Raw genomic sequence first — 16,588 nt, forward strand, 5'->3', positions numbered from 1 at the left:
TGTTTCACGTGTTAACAAGGTGCTGTAATTTACGCCTCGGCCTTTTCAAAGTCTCTCCACTGCGCATCCCCCGAATTCGCAGCAATCTAGAACACGCCGCAGCGGCGTGGGATCCCAGCTCTGAGAATCTAATTCATACCCTCCCGAGCTAATCCAAAATAATTCTGTTGGATTCGTTCTTCGTAACTATACAGCCGCCAAGCTAGCATAAACGCCATGAAAGACTCGTTCGAGCTGCCACCTCTTGCTTCTCGTCTTAAGTTTTTTTTCCGACCTGTGCTTATTTAGTAAAATCTATTATGGCTTTCCTACTCTTCGTGACGCGCGGTTATTCCTCCTCTTTCATACGTATCGGCAAGGATTGATCATTCAAATAAAGTTGGTGTTACGTCATGTCTAACCAAAACACCCGGTGAATCTCTTCATCTCAAGAACATAGCTTGACTGGAACCATCTTGCCGGATCTGCAGCTGGTCATCACCGATCATCAGCACTTTCGTTGCGCACCAACTATCATTGTATGATGAAGTAATCCAACGTATTGTTCGTATAGATAGATCCTCATCTTTTTTTTAGTATTGTATTAACTAACATTGCGTATATGTTATTAAAGTGACGCAACCACTCGCCTCCACAATGCCTTTGTCCCGTAGGGCATTATTAAAATAAATAATTAATAAATAACAATGGCTTTATACTAGTGTCGCATAGTAGCATTAAATGAACATTAAAGAGAAATACTAAATTAAGTTTAATCTTATCAAACATTGCTTCAAAACAATCATTTTGCTGATTTCTCCGTAAGAGGTTGATTAATAGATGAGAAAAAGGCATAGCGTATGCAGTTTTCCTTTCGAACAGTGACCAGGTGCGTAGCACCTACTGATGATTTCAAGAGTTTGAGGATTCCCTACGCCTTTAGTCGGTTGAGCTCCGAAGAGCTAGCGGCACTTAACGCCATTTTGGAAACTTTCGCGTAGCCTCCGGTTGCAAGTCATTGTGTAATGGCTCACCCATATGCCCGTCCAGCTGTTCGTTGAACACGTCGCTGTATCGATCAAGAAGTTCGAGCAGTTTTGATGTGGTCAAGGCGTTGATTCCGGCGATTCCACTGTCAAAAGCTTGGGACCATTCTCATCCGAGGAGGCTATATAGTTACTATGCTCTTTACGACGTGCAGGTAGAGTTGTGTGGTTTTGTGATTCAACAACGCTTCCACAGAACAGCGTCCTAACGGCTTCATTTTTATGTCCCGACCATACGTGCGGAGTATGGTCGGGAAATATACATGCAGAGTAGAGCCTGGGACATCAGTTGGTGACTCCCGTGTCGCTGAGGTGCTGTGGATGCGTGCGTTTGCTGTTGCGGAGTTGTCGACCTCATATACTTCTTCCTACGGAAGGAAGCTATACGTTGACGTGGCCCTTTTCGGAGCAATACGCGCACTTAGGTGATTTTTCCTTGCATTCATCCGACGAATGCATACTGGTGCATCGGAATCACGGTTTGTTGCTCACATTTGGCTCGCGCGGAGTTACAAATCTGGTGTGCTTTGTACTGTGCCTTCTCGCTAGCAGGCTTTTGGCGCTGCATCTGTTGTTGTGCCGCTGATTCTGCTGACAAGGCGAGGGTGAAAGCACGATCGAATGTGATGTCACATTCAGCCAGCAGGCATTGTTGGAGGTGACTATCTCGTACTCCGCACATGAAGCGATCTCGGAGCATGATGTCCAGATGCAGTGTAGAGCACCTCCCACTAGGTGTAGCTGCTGTCGCTGACGTGGACATGCCGAGCGCTGCGGCCGTGCCGACTGCAGCTGCTGAATGCGTGGAAGCTGGCAGCGTCCATGTCGGGCTTGTTCCGACGTAGCAGTCGCGTGCGATGCTGAGTAGTGCAGCAAGATATTCGGCAATCGATTCTGTCGGTGCCTGGTTTCTTTCATGGAAACAACTCAGCATGCTCGTTGGGTTTCGGGTCAAAGTGCTTGTTGAGATCGACCTCCGAAGGCAGCTGTGTTGCGAGCACGGCTCTTATGATGTCAAATGTTGACTCACCGTAGGACGTGAGGAGTAGAGCGCGCTTCTTCTTGGGGCAAGTTATGTCGTGAGCTTCGAATAAAAATATCCAGGAGTTCCCACCATGTGTTCCAGTTTCCTCCGTTGCAGAACCTCCGGTATGCGGTCCAAGTTTCCGTGGTCCATCTTGTAGGTTCTCCAACTCCTCATCGCCACTTTAACGCATGTTCTCAAGGAAACAACTGTTTATTAGGAGCTGCGCAAAAAAAGTTGGTAGTCACTTAAGTATCCCCACGCGATTTGAATGCGAAAGCACTATGGCTTCTCCAAGTTATCACCTTAAATTAAAACTCTACCTTAACCCACCTTGCTCGAATTTGTACCAACCTTAATCCACTTTAATCCACCCTAATGCACTTTACTTCCCAATGGGATTTGGCAATGCGAGTCGCAGCAGGTCCAGCGCCGGGAACGTGACGTCATCACTGGGTCACTTTGGTACCATTGCATGACAACGCTGGACGCCAGATTTTTCGATTCATGGGGCATATAAATGTTTTTAAAACGTGATATTTGCCGATCGCCACTGAACCACTCAAGTACACAGCTATATCAATATGACATGCTGTATATGTGGGTTATATTGCCACACTGCTCTACCACCAAAGTTGCTCAAACCAGGCCTTACGTTCTTGAGAAAATTATTCCTCAGAATTTTGAGAATGGCAGCCCACAATCAAATGTCATCAAAGATACCACTGACAGCGCATGCCTCTTATCTTAAATCTTCTCATAATATTAAATATTCAAAGTGAAATACAATATCAGAGCTTAAACCTGAAAGCGATGTAATTTTATTGTTTAAATGCTTTTATTACACAGTGGACGTGAACTTTTTTTCTCAATACAGGCACATATCCGCGCGATCACTTCCCCTGCAGTGGCACGAGCACCGAGTGACACTCTTTGTTTCTTGCCCAGCGACTTCCGTTTGGCGACCGACTTCCAGTTTGTCACAGAGGTGGGATGAAATTAAAAATAAATCATAGAAAAATAAAAACGGGTAGATATCGATGGTTAAGAGGTAAGCTAAATTTATGTAATCCTTTCTTTGGGCGCATGCAGACAAACGACGACGGTTTTCCTTCAATCTCACCTCGCGAACCATCGAGGTGCAACACCGGCAATGCGCTGGAACGCTTCTCATGACGTCAGCGTTCTGAGACGCCTTCCGCGCAACGCTAAACCTTATCTTTTTCAGTACTTCGCCTTCGGACGAAACTCACTAATCCTTTTTAACGAGAAAGCATTATACGCCCCATTACGCGAAAATCTGTCGTAATCGGCGGCGTGACCAAATGATGGCACCAAAAATGGCCAACGGCGCAATTAATAAAAGCAGGTCAAAAAATGCTCGCATTCACGTCACATTTCTCAGGGAGGTTCCTGTAAACAAAGTAAATTGATGGCTTTGAAAAGAAAACTTTGTACATTTCGGTTTGGGCGGGAATCAAACCCGGGCCTCGGTGCGAGACGAGCACGCTATCCTGACGCCACGGCGGCTCCACGGTTCTGGCTTACTAAAGGTGTGCCTAGTGCGTGCGTCACTGCACACGTGACGTCATAAATGGTATAATGCCTTCGCATTATACCATTTACGTGTGGGAACTGCTTACCAGTGTGGGAATGCTTTCGCACTCCCACACGTAAGCAGTTTTAAGTGTCTCTGCCGAATGTAGTTTTGTCTTGTTTACAGTTACGTTTTTCGTAGACACTACGTTTGCGCGTTTATGATAAATGTGTCTACGTATTACTGATGGAGCAATGGGCAGTTACAATATCTGAGCTCTGTATTGGAGTATCCGGCTCTATTATATAGCCTACTTTCTCACTTGTATGCACGTATTAAGCAGCAACAACAGCCTGCTGGCTGAATTGCCATACCTGCAGCTTCCGTATACACCCTAGAGCCAGCGTTCTGTTTAGTCATTCTTCTAGGAAACTGTACGGTGGCCTTCACCTCCGGCCGCGTCGCGCGATTCGTCGTCGTGCAATCTTGTGCTTAGTAGGGAGCCTACATGCAACGCCCAGTGCTTAGGCATCTAGGCAGTGCGTTCCCCCACAAAAACCCTTCTTTTTTTGTTGTTATTTCCTTCTTTATTGCCGTTCCCGCGAGACGGGGGCTGCTCACGCATCTTCAAACGCCTTGTCCGTGCGCTGCAGCCCACAATGGAGTCGCTATGCCTCGCCTCGCTGCATTTGCATTGCACGCGGCGCGTTCCCTCGGAAATAACGGCTGCAGGAGAATATTTCTCTTTGCACAGACGACAGAAAAAGAAAGAAAGAAAAAAAGAAACGCAAGAAGCGGCAATCGGGATTGCCGGCGGACGGAAACAAACATAAACCACAAAAATGCAAGAAGCAACAATGGCGGCGACAGGCGCCCACTAGGGCAGTGTGTCCCGCTGTGCCGTCGAGTAGTGTATTGTGGCGCCCTCTGGGGAGGGTGCTTCATCTTGGCTACTTCCTCCCTCTCTGTTCTCCTGTCATCTGTCTACTGTACTACTCCTGGAAGTGGGGCAATGAAATGCTAACTGCGTTACGCCACCACTGGACCGTTGAACTGTGAATGTCGTCTCTCATGTCGCTTGCCTTCAGCAGAAAAGCCGGAGCGCGATTCCTCTTCGCGTTTACTCGCTTTCGCGGCATAACGGCATAATGAGTGACTCATGCGTGATGAGGAATAGACGAGGAATATCCGGAATGTCGCCGCCTACATTCTGTTTATACTAGCGCCAAAAAATAATGATGATCATTGGCTAATTTCAGTAAAACGTGCTTTAGCATGCCCGTGGGAAAGGAATATTTCGCGCCACGAAGAAGGCGGCGGACTGTATGTCCGGTTCAGGCGGACGGTATGTCTGTTTCAAGCAGACGGCGTGAATCTTTCGGACAGACGGCATAGCTCTTTTTTCCAGCAGACGGCATGGCCCTTTCGGGCAGACGGCGGACTACATTGATTGTCGATGTCCACGCATGACGTCACTAGATGCGTCACCGATGGCTTCTGTAGAGTTTCCAGCGACCCCCTGCGGATTTCACAGCCACCGTGTGCAGAGCGAGAGAGAGAAGGACGGAAAGGTAAGGAGGTTAACAACACTCTGCCCAGTTTGCTACCCTACGCATTCTGAGGGGGAGAAAAAGAAAGAGACAAAAGTTCCACTCAGTCACACGCACCTGACAAAGCGCAGCTTTGCTCCAACCGACTCCGTGACCGACGCTCAAGTCTGTCGCCTTCGAATACAGTAGAATTGCTAAAGTGTTCTCGGTGTTCTTACAAGTGTTTTGAAACTACTTTGACGAGAAAAAGCATATACAGCAGATGGAACTCTTTTTCTAAACGCATTCTTGGTAATGAACAAGACCTTCGACTTCTAGGACGACGAGTGGTGACGACTGCAGTAGGCTATACTGTCATGCACGGATAGCGAACAAACGATGAGATAGCAGGACACACTTACGTGCTAACTCACGACAGTTTACTTCGAACCTGGGGACCTTCTTTGTACCAGACAAATGGGTTCACTGCGCGTGCCAAGCAATAACAGCAACAACAACAAAAAACTTAGACAAATACGTCAGCGCAGACTGATTATAACACTCATAATTCCGAATCTCATCTCGAACGTCCGTTACTACCTAGAAATTCTCATTCTTTGGCAGACAAGTACACAGATGCAGCGTCGGTGCAAATGACCTCTCAGCTTAATGCGTGGGTTCGTCTCCCACCGGCGACAAGTTACCGTTTCGTCCACTTTCATTTCCCCTTCTCTTCATTATTTTCTACATTGTCAATTTTAAGCACAGCTAATTACCCCTATGCTTTCCACATGGTCTGGATTAACAAAAATCGGACCCCTCTGCTTCCATTCTTCTCGCTGTTAATGTATATAAACTCCCGCGCTAAATATGCGGTATCACGTTTCCTCGAGCTTTCTGGGTACAACAGCGGGTCGCCGTTTTGGATGTCACGCAAAGCGGTCGTATACTTGCAGAGCTTCGACGAAGCGTCAAGAAGGTGCACAAAGCTCTGAGAGAGCAGAAGGCCTCTGCGTCGCATCTCGACATATACAGGCGCGGACAAAAGTAACTGGAACACGGGAGCCACGGCCGAACTACATCCCAGTGCCCTCTAGCGGGCATGGGAGGAAACGGAAAGATTGTGTCACGTATGCTGAGAAGAGCGACAAATAAGAGAGGGAAAGACAGGGAGGTTATAACCAATGTAAGTACCGGCTGGCTACCCTGTGCTGGAGAAGGGGGTAAAGGGAATGAAAGGTGATCGAAGGATTAAAAATAAAGAGAGAGAAAAAAATGAACACAATAACGCGATGCAACGCGATACAACTTTCAAAAGTCGTTCGGCTGAGAGCCAGTTCACACCTCTCAATCTCTTTCTCTATCTGTGTATATAGGAATGTCACTCGCACCTTCTCCTGCTAAACATTCGCTAGCGTAAAGGCGCTGATAGACACGTCACTATAGACACGAGAGGCCCACGTGACACATACGAGTGTATCTATGCTGTGAGCGCCTTTGTGCTAGCAGAATGTGCGATCGACGCTCCGATCCACAGGTAAAGAAACAGATTGTGAGGTGTGAACTGGATCTCAGCACCGGTCTGCGCGCGCTTTACACACTTGTCTTTCCTTCCACCCCCCCCCCCCCCCCCGGGACCGCTGAAGGGCAATGGGATAGCAGTTGGGCCGTAGTTCCCGTGTTCTAAGTACTTTTGTCCGCACCTGTGCGTATCAACATGGTCGAGTGCGCCAGAGGGTTGATCGAAGCGTCCAATATGAGCCGTGGTGGCTCACTGGGTATATATGGCCCGAATTCTTTGATTTCTGCTGCCGAGCGTGAGGCCGGGGGTTAGGTTCCTGGCCACGGCGGCCGCACTTAGTAGGGGCTCGAATTCCAACACCACCTGTTTGCTGAGTTTACCTGCCTGTTGAAGAATCCAGGAAGGTCAAAATTAAGCCGGACCCACGCACTACGACGTCGCCCATAGGCCTAGTGTTACTGAGAGAAGTTATCCCAATAAATAAATAAATAAATAAATAAATAAATAAATAAATAAATAAATAAATAAATAAATAAATAAATAAATAAATAAATAAATAAATCTATCAGTCGACGTGTCTATCAGTCAGTCAAGCCAGCCTATGCATCTATCAAGCAATCAAAGTATCCGATATTTGTTTTCCTTCATTTTCGCACCAGAAATCTGCATCACGTCAGGTACACGTAAGCCGATTGGTTGATGCTTGGATACCATCTATTGCGTCACCGGTTAGCGCGCGCTCGGTCACGTGGCCTCCCTGTATACGAAGTCGGAGCCGTGGTATTATTTCCTTCGCGGTCACAAACTGTGACAGAGCGTTGACGAAAGCGTGAAAAAATGTACTCGGGCTATATTAAAAAAAAACTGGCCAACGTGACCATTACGAGCGATGGCTCAGGAAAAACGCGTCCCGCAAATATTTGTTGCAGTATCAACATAAAACGGGCAAGTGCTTCTACTAAAATTAGATACGCTCTTCAAGGTGCGCCGCGAACTGTGGGTACCCTGTTAGATTTGTTCACTCCGTAGAACAGCGCGCACGCAACAGCGCTCGTCGCGCACGGTGCAGCTCCATGTGCCAGGGTCAGTGAGGCGTTGTCACGGGTTCTGCGGTCATTCGACGTTCACGTGGGGCATGTTCCCGCCCAATAAGCTGAAGCATGATCGGGTGCACGTGAAAGACCGGCTCAAGGAAGAAAAGTTTCCGGGCGTTGCTGGCGCAGACTGTGACTTTGTTTATATCGGCGAGAGGGCGAATTTTGAAAGACTGTGAACGCTGCTAAGTGTCTGAGACTCTCCAACATCTGTTTTGCGACTGCCCCCTCTACGCATCACAGCGGAAGATGCTGGCTTCGACCCTAGCAGGCATTGGCAGGCGAACATTGTACGAAAGTAACATTTGTCCGCAACGTGTGACCGTACAGTAACATGAATAGCTACAAGGGCTGCTCTGGACTACCTGAAGATCACCGGACTAGAAGCAAGACTTTAAGGAAACCACTGTGTTAGTGTATTATATATGCATCCCTTCTTCCTGTCCTCATCATCATCATCATCATCTTTTATCTCTCTTTTTTGTGCCCTTTCCTTTTCCCCCTGTGCAGAGTAGCAGGCCAGAGTATGCTCGCTCAGGCGGACCTATCTGCTTTTCTAATAACTTCTATCTCCTCCTCCTTGAACGACGGCTGGAAGAACCCATGAATGACGTCAGAGAGAAGAACGTTGTCTCCAATGCACTTGCGGAACACGCGGCAACCTCTAATCATGAGGTTGACTGGGCGAAGGCAAGCATCATCGCGAAGGAAAGAAACTGGTGTTCCCGTCAGTATCTGGCATCGCTTCTCATCCCCCCAGACTACGAAAAAAAAAAAAAAGACGCTAAACAGGAATGATGGCAATCATCCACCTGCGTACGCTAGGTGCCTCGGTCATACACTAAAACGGACATAAGACCGCCTCGTCAAGCCACTTCTTTTGTGTGTGTGAACAAGGATTCCTTCCGTACGGAAGCCGAAATGTCTTGAAGTTTTTTAAACCTTTTCATTTTTTTGTCGGCGTTTCACTGTATCCTTTCATTATGCCTCCTCCCGACCAGACGAATTATCGTCGAACCAATCGATTTCGTACTTGTAATCTGAGTTCCGCATTATGCTGCGTCGCAACCCATGCGAATAAAAAAGAGAAGAACCACAAGTCAAGTCGTGGACGGCGTGGACTATTCGTCATAGCTGAGTCATGAAAGACAGGAACTCAACCAGGTCCAAGAAGCCATAGAGTTTCCTACAACAGCTACTAGAGGGAACCCTGGCGCTGCAATCGTTCAGCCACCATGGGAATGATGGGAAGTACATGGATTTGTCTGATCTTCGTGCTTGTAGATTCAGACGCTCCTGTGACTTCGTTTATTATACGCTTTATCTAGGCCTAAATTGGGCTCATTAAGCAATTTATACTTATCTGAATGCAGAAGACAATAAAACTCTGCAAGCACGCAGAATCGCCGCTAATTGCAGTGGTTCCACTTGTCCACGCGTCCATGGCGTAGTGGTTTCAGCATCGAGCTTGTGTGCTAGCGGTCCTGTGTTCGAATCCTGCCGTCGGACAATTTTTAGTAAGTCTAATTAGTTATTCATAGCGCAGTACTTGTTTAAATCCGATCAATCTGCAAAGCGACGAAGCCATTTAAAGCCAGAAGGGCGATATTTGGGCAAATCCATGTGCTACTCATAATTCCCATGCTGGCATGTATGTACTGCCCTGCTTTTGCAGCTCCGCAAGACAATACCGACACAGTTCCCTCTAGTAATTGTATGAAACTCTATGCAAGAAGCCTTCAACTGGGACTAGTTCGTAGGATATGATTCGATTTACTGCGGTGGTTGCGCACAAAAGACAACCAATCAACTACAAGTACTTCATTCAGAAAAGATGCAAACGGCGAAATAATTCTGAAACTTCATTCCAAGTGGATACGCCTTAAAATCACCGGCTACAATTCGTAAATTGCAATATGTGCCGTAAAGTAATTAATTCAAAGGGTAATTAGTAGATTTCTGCTAATTTGTTGAATACGTGTTTCGAGTTCTCGGGCTAGCTTATATCCGCCTCTCTGAATGGTCCAGCTGAAGGACTAGAATTATGTTATCCGCCCAACATACTTTTTTTTTTAATTCCACGAAACTTGGAAATGATCGCCCTCTATACTGAATTCACGGTAAATAAATGTTTTCTTTTCAGAATGTGATTAGCCTGCTCTATGATCGGTACAGTGCGCGACCTTTACAACGAAGTAACCTGTATAACGAAGAATTTTGGAGGGCCCTACACTTCGTTATAAAGCGTTATAAAGGTGGATAAACAATTCTGACCCCTTCGGCTTTCGTTCGCCCACGAAAGTTCGCTTTTCGAGAATATTGAAACGATCATTGGCGTTCACAAACGCTATAATGCGTCAGAACATTTTCACGCACATTTCTTGACTCCTAAACGCCGCCCCGTATTCATATAAATTTCCTCACCGTGGCGATTACGCCTCACCATATACCACACAACGTAAGAATGAGGCCACACCCTAAAGGTAGCCTCAGAGATCACCTAGTATGGTTCAGAAATCCAACAGCCCTATATTTTTAACGCGATAACATTCTACGCGGACCTCGCACACTTTGTAGGTATCTGTCTGACGAAAACGTCACACAGGCACTTAAGTCTCCTTACGTGCATTGAATGCGAAAGCATTGTTACTCTTTAGCGCGGTGCTTTTCCCTTGGTCATGTTCTCGAATTGGGCAAACTCAATTTCTGAGGGTGGGCCAAGTCAATTTGGGGAGTGGGCCAGGTCAGTTTTGAACGTGGGTCAACTCAATTTTCGAATTGGGCAAAGTCAACATTTTGGGGTGTGGGCGACGGCGTCCGTCCGATGCCGTGGATGTTCGCCGTGGGATTTCGCAGTGCGAGCCGCAGAAGGTCCAGCGCCGGGAACGTGACGTCATCACTTGGTCACGTGGGTTTTCTTGCCACCGGATGTTAACGCCGGACGCTTGCCGGATCTTTCGCTTCACGGGGCAGATAAGCCTTTCGCCTTAAAAACGGGGCCCATCCCGAAGGAAAGTGCAGCCTAACACGGCGTCTCGAAGCGCTATAGGTGCCACGAGAGAAGACTGCGAGGAACCCGAACGCCCAACAGTGGGAGGCGTCGCTTTCCAGTGTCGAAGGGAGTAAGCGCGCGCGTACAGGACCGGCCGTAGTACACCAATAAAGTTTATCTCGCTCTCTCACGAGGGAATAATGAGGGAAACTCATTATTCCACGCTCTGTGAAACGTATCTCACGCTCTGTGAAACGTACGCGCCAGACGTTTCACAGAGAGACTCTGACACGATAGCAGCATGCGAGCGATCGTGGCCTAATCGTTAGAGGATGGCCTTGCTATGCTGAAAGACAAAAGGATTGGTTCCCCAGTTCCCCACCACTGGCGGCGCATTTCTTTACTGCTTTATAGGCAGATTTTATAGACTAGGCCACTAACCAAAATTGGAACAGATGTGCTATCGCATACTTAGAGAGCTAGCGGACCAAATTTCTGGCCTCGTTTTTCCTTCCTTCAATCATCCGTACTTGCACATAATCAACAACATGATGACGTTAAGCAATTTCTCCGAAAACTGCATGCCTCCTGAGGGTTCCGAACAAAATCTTTTCTTTTAGATGCGAGGCATCTTATGGTCGGGGCTATGTCACTCCCTCCCTCCCTCCATCCATCCACCGTACGGCGTCTACACCCCTACTGAGCATGCGCATCCTCCTTCACCTTCTCTCCTCCCCGGATGGCGCAACGAATGGCAACACCTGCTGCTCCGCGCGCGATAATGCGAAGCAGCTTAGGTTAGAGGCGCGACGGTAGGCGCCCCAGAGGCACCGGCAACAGTCACCAACGCCGCGCGCGTTCGGTGCGAACGCGGGCAAAACGCCGACGGCGTCGACAACAGTTCTGCGCGTTGCTGGTGCTGCTGCATGTCCAAGTTTATACAGCTGATAAAACTACCTTGAGTCGACCCCATGGCTGCTTCGCATACTACTCAGGGTTCCCCTACGGGAAGATGGTGTAATTTTTTGCACTTATAAGACCGATTGCGTTGAAGATGGTATTTAAAAGACACACGCAGTTAGCGGCACGTTTTATTGGTGATGTTTGTGCGTTACAGTTGTCGCAAGATTTAAATGAAGATTAAGGGAAATGCCCGCTGCAAACTTGGGCAACTACGGTGGCAACACGTGGTGTGATGCAGATAGTAGCACCGTAAAGATCTTTGTTGCGCCTTACATTTGATACCCCATTCTTTTGCGCGCTTAATCAGCTCTGAAGCAATCTTTTTTTTTTTTCTAAACAACGTTTGCGACTACAGTGCACCGGACGCGCCCCTTTCAGGTCATAACACGCCGTTTATATTTTCGTCGCAGTGTTAATTGTCAGCAGTCTCAAGAAACAAATCGCATCACGGCTCGCGGTAGCCTTTCAAGGAGTGACGACATCACTCGAAAGAGATGGGAAAGTTCCTTTCAAAACCGGCAGGACTTTTGATGACAGCTCTTTGCGCGGGCTAGTTATAGTCACTTCTAATGACGGTTAGGAAGAATGATGACGTAATGTTAAAGAATTGTGGGAATTATGGGCACGCCTTAGTGGAGGACTCCGGAATAATTTGGACCACCTGGGGTTCTTTAACGTGCACCTCAATCTAAGTACACGGGTGTTTTCGCATTTCGCCCCCATCGAAATGTGGCCGCCGTGGCCGGAATTTGATCCCGCGACCTCGTGCTTAACAGCCCAACACTATAGCCGCTAAGCAACCACGGATGACGAAATGTTGCCACGGCTACGGATTTATCAGTCAAGTCTACAGATGTTGTAGGATTTTTGATCCCTCAGTGATAAAGCTTTCTAATCTACTGATTTGTAGCGTCTTCCAGAAAAACGACAGCGAAATCTACCTCTTTTTTTTTAATTTAACACTCGTTCTGCAACTTTGTTATACAAATTTCTCAGTAGATAACTGCTAAAGCGCAATCAACTTTAACTGCGCACGATCAACGCGCGATGTATGTTTGCTTCTTTTTTTCTTTTTACATTCTTGAACTTAAGCATAGTATTCAACAGACTGAGCTCTTCAGATACCAGATGTTATGTGAGGCCCTTCAAAAACTAGTCTGAAAGTTGGAAATAAGCATCTTTTCAATGATTACGGTGTTCCAGATTCCCTGTGCACCATTTGGCTTTTCAAACCACGCACCGAACCAAGAATTTCGGAGGTCATCGTATTTGTATTACTGCTCCGCAGGTGGCAAATTGCAGAGGTAACAATTAACACTGCACCATGAATCCGTGACAGCAAAAACCGCTTAAATCACCTCTTTCCCTAGCCATAAAGAATCTACTGATTTCCGCTGATTTTTCAAGAAAAACATCTACTACTATTTTTTTTTTATGACCTGTGGCAAAAATGTGGCGACGCAGCGTAAACCGGAGTACGAAATGTGAACCGAGCGCTTTCACTGGAAAGGAGGGTTGAGTTTGTAGATGAAAAAGAATGGCTCACCTCACAGTGTTTAGTAGCTGGGTACGACTTTCGTTGGCACAGGATGGTCGTGCTGAACCCTGTCGCTCAAGAAACGACCGTGGCACTTTCCTCGGACACTCTGACGGAGGCCATGACGGCGCACGGTTGCGTCACAGTAACGTCGCGTGTGTCGTCAAGGTAGATCGCGATCCAGTTACCAATGGTTGCCACTTGGGGGACAGACACACTGCACCTCTAAAACAATCAGATGCCGGACTCGGGTGTCGCTTGAGGTTGGTGTCGGGATTTCCTTCACAGTTCAATTTTCTGAAGACCCTCCAGGCTGGGCTATGTTCAACTTCAGTGATTTCGCCAACCTAAGAAGCACGCCAGTGTGCTTCGTGAACTGCTTGCCTTCTCGCTTCTTGACGCACGAATCTTCTCAAGGAAGATGTCTGATTGTTCTCTTCAAGTCTTCGCAAGGCTCCGTCGACGGCGCATGGACGGCTTCGCAAAGTAATACGAAACGTTGTATAGCTGTAACACCTTTAGATGTTTCGGTTTAGAAGTTTACAGAACGTCTGCGATTTCCCGCTCTGATTTTTTTTCGGCGCTATAAGATTCACTAGGTGCGAGCGAGGTACAAGTTTGCTTTTTCTTCGAGGCGGGAAATCTTACGCTCCGCACGCGATTCTCTGCTCCAGTTGATTCTTCTTCACCTGGCGGAACTGACAAGCTCCTATTCACTTCTACCTGCTGCCCTCCAACCTCGTACAGAAGCAAGATATGCAGAGAGCTGCGCGAGCTCTTTTCCTCCGGTGTAGTTTACTGACAGGGCCCTCCGTTTTCTTCTTTCTTTCCTACTGGGCTTGGCTTCTATGCGGGCGAAGCGCGACTAATTGCTTTCGCGCTCATTTTACGCAACCTCGAACACGCAGTCCTAGATCTCAGCTCGTTCACTGCGGGCGCTCATACTTCGCTCGGGTACCCGCGTTGGTGCGAAGGTCAAGGTCAGCTTTCGTCCTTCTCTGACGGTCCTGTCGGCGTCGGTGTGTAGGGCGGCGTGCCTCGCGTAACGCTGGATGGTGCCGGTAGATCGCCGTACGACTCACCGCAACGTCCCGAACTGATCGACGATCCGGGAATGATAGAACCGGAGCCTCAAACACAGTTCTCCTTGGTGTATTTCAACTGTCTCATCACTTAGCACAGCCGGGCGTTGGTGAAGATACCGGCGCAGTTGCCACCCAAAACACCCTGTTAGCTTAGCGGCGCAGTGCTCTAGAGGTATCGTTGAGGCTGGTGCTTTTCCCGCAAGAGCACAGCCTTCGAGGTCACCGAGCGTCACTGATTTGGGACGTTCTCGAAGGTCTCGAAGAAACTTAGGTGGTCTTCACCGCGAATGTCCAGTCGGTGACGAAACACTTCCGAGTGGGGTCTCGAACGTCAAGGCTCGGGTCCTCGGCCCTTCTAGAACCCCTTGCCTTGTCGCAGAGCACAGCTTGTCGGCAACGACGCCCCGGGAACACCTTGTCGAGGACGCCGGCAGCTTTCCGCCGCCGCCGCAGCACGACAGTCCTTCGAGAGCGAAGCGCGTCTTGGCTCCCAGACGACGTCGCGAGCACAACGAAGTCGCCGACGCGGTTAGCGTAGCGTGTAGCGAGAGAGAGGGAGGAGAATGGGGTCCTCCCCTACGTCGTCCCGGCTTGCGACGTTCCGGCGTGCGTCTGTGAGTGCAGCCCTGTGAACCGAAGCGTTCGTCGTCGACGTCCTCGTAGTCGTCGCCGCCACCGCGTTCGTGTTCGTCACACACCAGCGTCTACAGGGTCTACACTCCGCCGCCGCCACCACTACAACCGCAGGCTGAGCGCTCGACTGACTGACTGGCTTACTGACTTGAGGGGGCGCCCGCCGGCGGCGGCCAGCCCTCCTCCGCTTTGCGTTGTGTGAGCGCGCACGCCGTTGCGGTGTTGTTTGTTGCTTTTCGCGTGAGGATGAGTCGGAATCGGAAAGGAGAGGGTAGGCTTAGCCGGCGTGCCGGCCGTCGGTGCAGGGTGGGAGGAAAGGAGGGTTGGGATCTCGTGCTGCCTGCTGCCCGCTGAAAAAAAAAAAAAAAAAACTAGAGGAGGAGGAGGAGGAAGATAGAAAAAGGCGGGCGTGCGGGCGCGCGTCGACGTCGTGTCGCCGTCTTTTAGCCGAAGTTGCATCTCTGGCGGCTGCCTTTGTAGCAAGCTGTGGGTGAGCACGTGGCTGTTCGCGTCGTGTCGTTTTGGGCTGCGCGTACCGGGCGGCGTTGTTCTTGGCTGTGCTGAGAGAGAAGGCGCTCGTTGTGGTCGGCACGAAAGAGACGCGCGGAGGGGGGGTCTGCTTCCGAGGACACGCTTTGTTTACGGTGCTGCCGTCCGCACTGAATATCGCCCGTGCGCCCAGCGGTACATGTAAATGAGCGCGGCGGCAGAAAGAAAATTATCAAATGGGAACGAACGAAGAAACGTAAGCAGGTTCTTAAGCTCCCTCTGGGACCGAAAGCTTCCCTTATCCAACATTGCCCTCCCCCTCCCCCTCCGACTTGCCTTACCCCCAACAAGCACTGGCTCCTAGAGGAGCGTTTAAGATGTTAGGAGGAAGTCTTTGTTGTTGTGTTCTCGAATTCACCGGAGCGTCGCGTCACCGCGAGTGGTCTGGCATTCGGGAAGTCGTTATTAGTCGCACTTGAAAGCGCTTTCGTCGTGGGCAGTGTAGGCCGCTGTAATTTCTTCCCACTTTGATTTCCTGCGCGGAGGTCAATGAGAAAAGAAAGGAATGAAGTTGAATGCCATTTGTCTCTCTTCTGTACGCGTTTCCGTCGTGACGTCCATTGTTTCGCGCAATGTAATTGGCCGACCGCAAATAACCAAGTAGCCCCGAATTTCCACTCTAGTGAAGCGAAGAACTCACGCTGTTTTGTTTCCTTAACAAGTTGGAACTAGTTTAAGTAACGTACGCGTTATCTTTTGAGTGACTCTCGGCTTTCGCGGCTTTCTTTTGAGTGACTCTCTGCAATTTCACCGCTACTACAGTTACAAGAAAGATCGAAACTGTGATACGTGTATACGACCCACCCCCCCCCTGTCGATCGACGCATCATTTTCAACAATAAATCACTATGCAGGGAACCGTGGCGCTATAGCGTTTACGAGAGTTGCAAAGCATGGCACTTAGGCCAACACGCGAATGGTTAGCAGTACATAGATTTGGATGATCTCCGTCCTTCTGGCTTCAAAGTGCTGTGTGACTTTGCGAACTGATCATTAAAAAAATATATCTGCGTTATGTATGCAAATAATTCCCAATGATTGCTCATGCGCCTGGATACTAATTACCTCGCTGTGTTTAGAAAACTATGAGTGCTTGAA

General features: G+C 48.6%; 1 protein-coding gene across 1 annotated transcript in view; it reads right to left on the bottom strand.

Moving 5' to 3' along the window:
- Positions 1-15,020, bottom strand: part of LOC125946674 (mucin-2-like) — a 71,947-nt gene extending 56,927 nt beyond the window's left edge. Inside the window, exon 1 of the mRNA XM_049670515.1 lies at positions 13,233-15,020. The gene's annotated coding sequence lies outside the window, so the exon portion shown is untranslated. The remainder of the gene's footprint in view (positions 1-13,232) is intronic.
- Positions 15,021-16,588: the final 1,568 nt, after the last annotated feature.

This window comes from Dermacentor silvarum, chromosome 7 (genome assembly GCF_013339745.2).
Source record: "Dermacentor silvarum isolate Dsil-2018 chromosome 7, BIME_Dsil_1.4, whole genome shotgun sequence".
In the NCBI taxonomy this organism is placed as follows: domain Eukaryota; kingdom Metazoa; phylum Arthropoda; class Arachnida; order Ixodida; family Ixodidae; genus Dermacentor; species Dermacentor silvarum.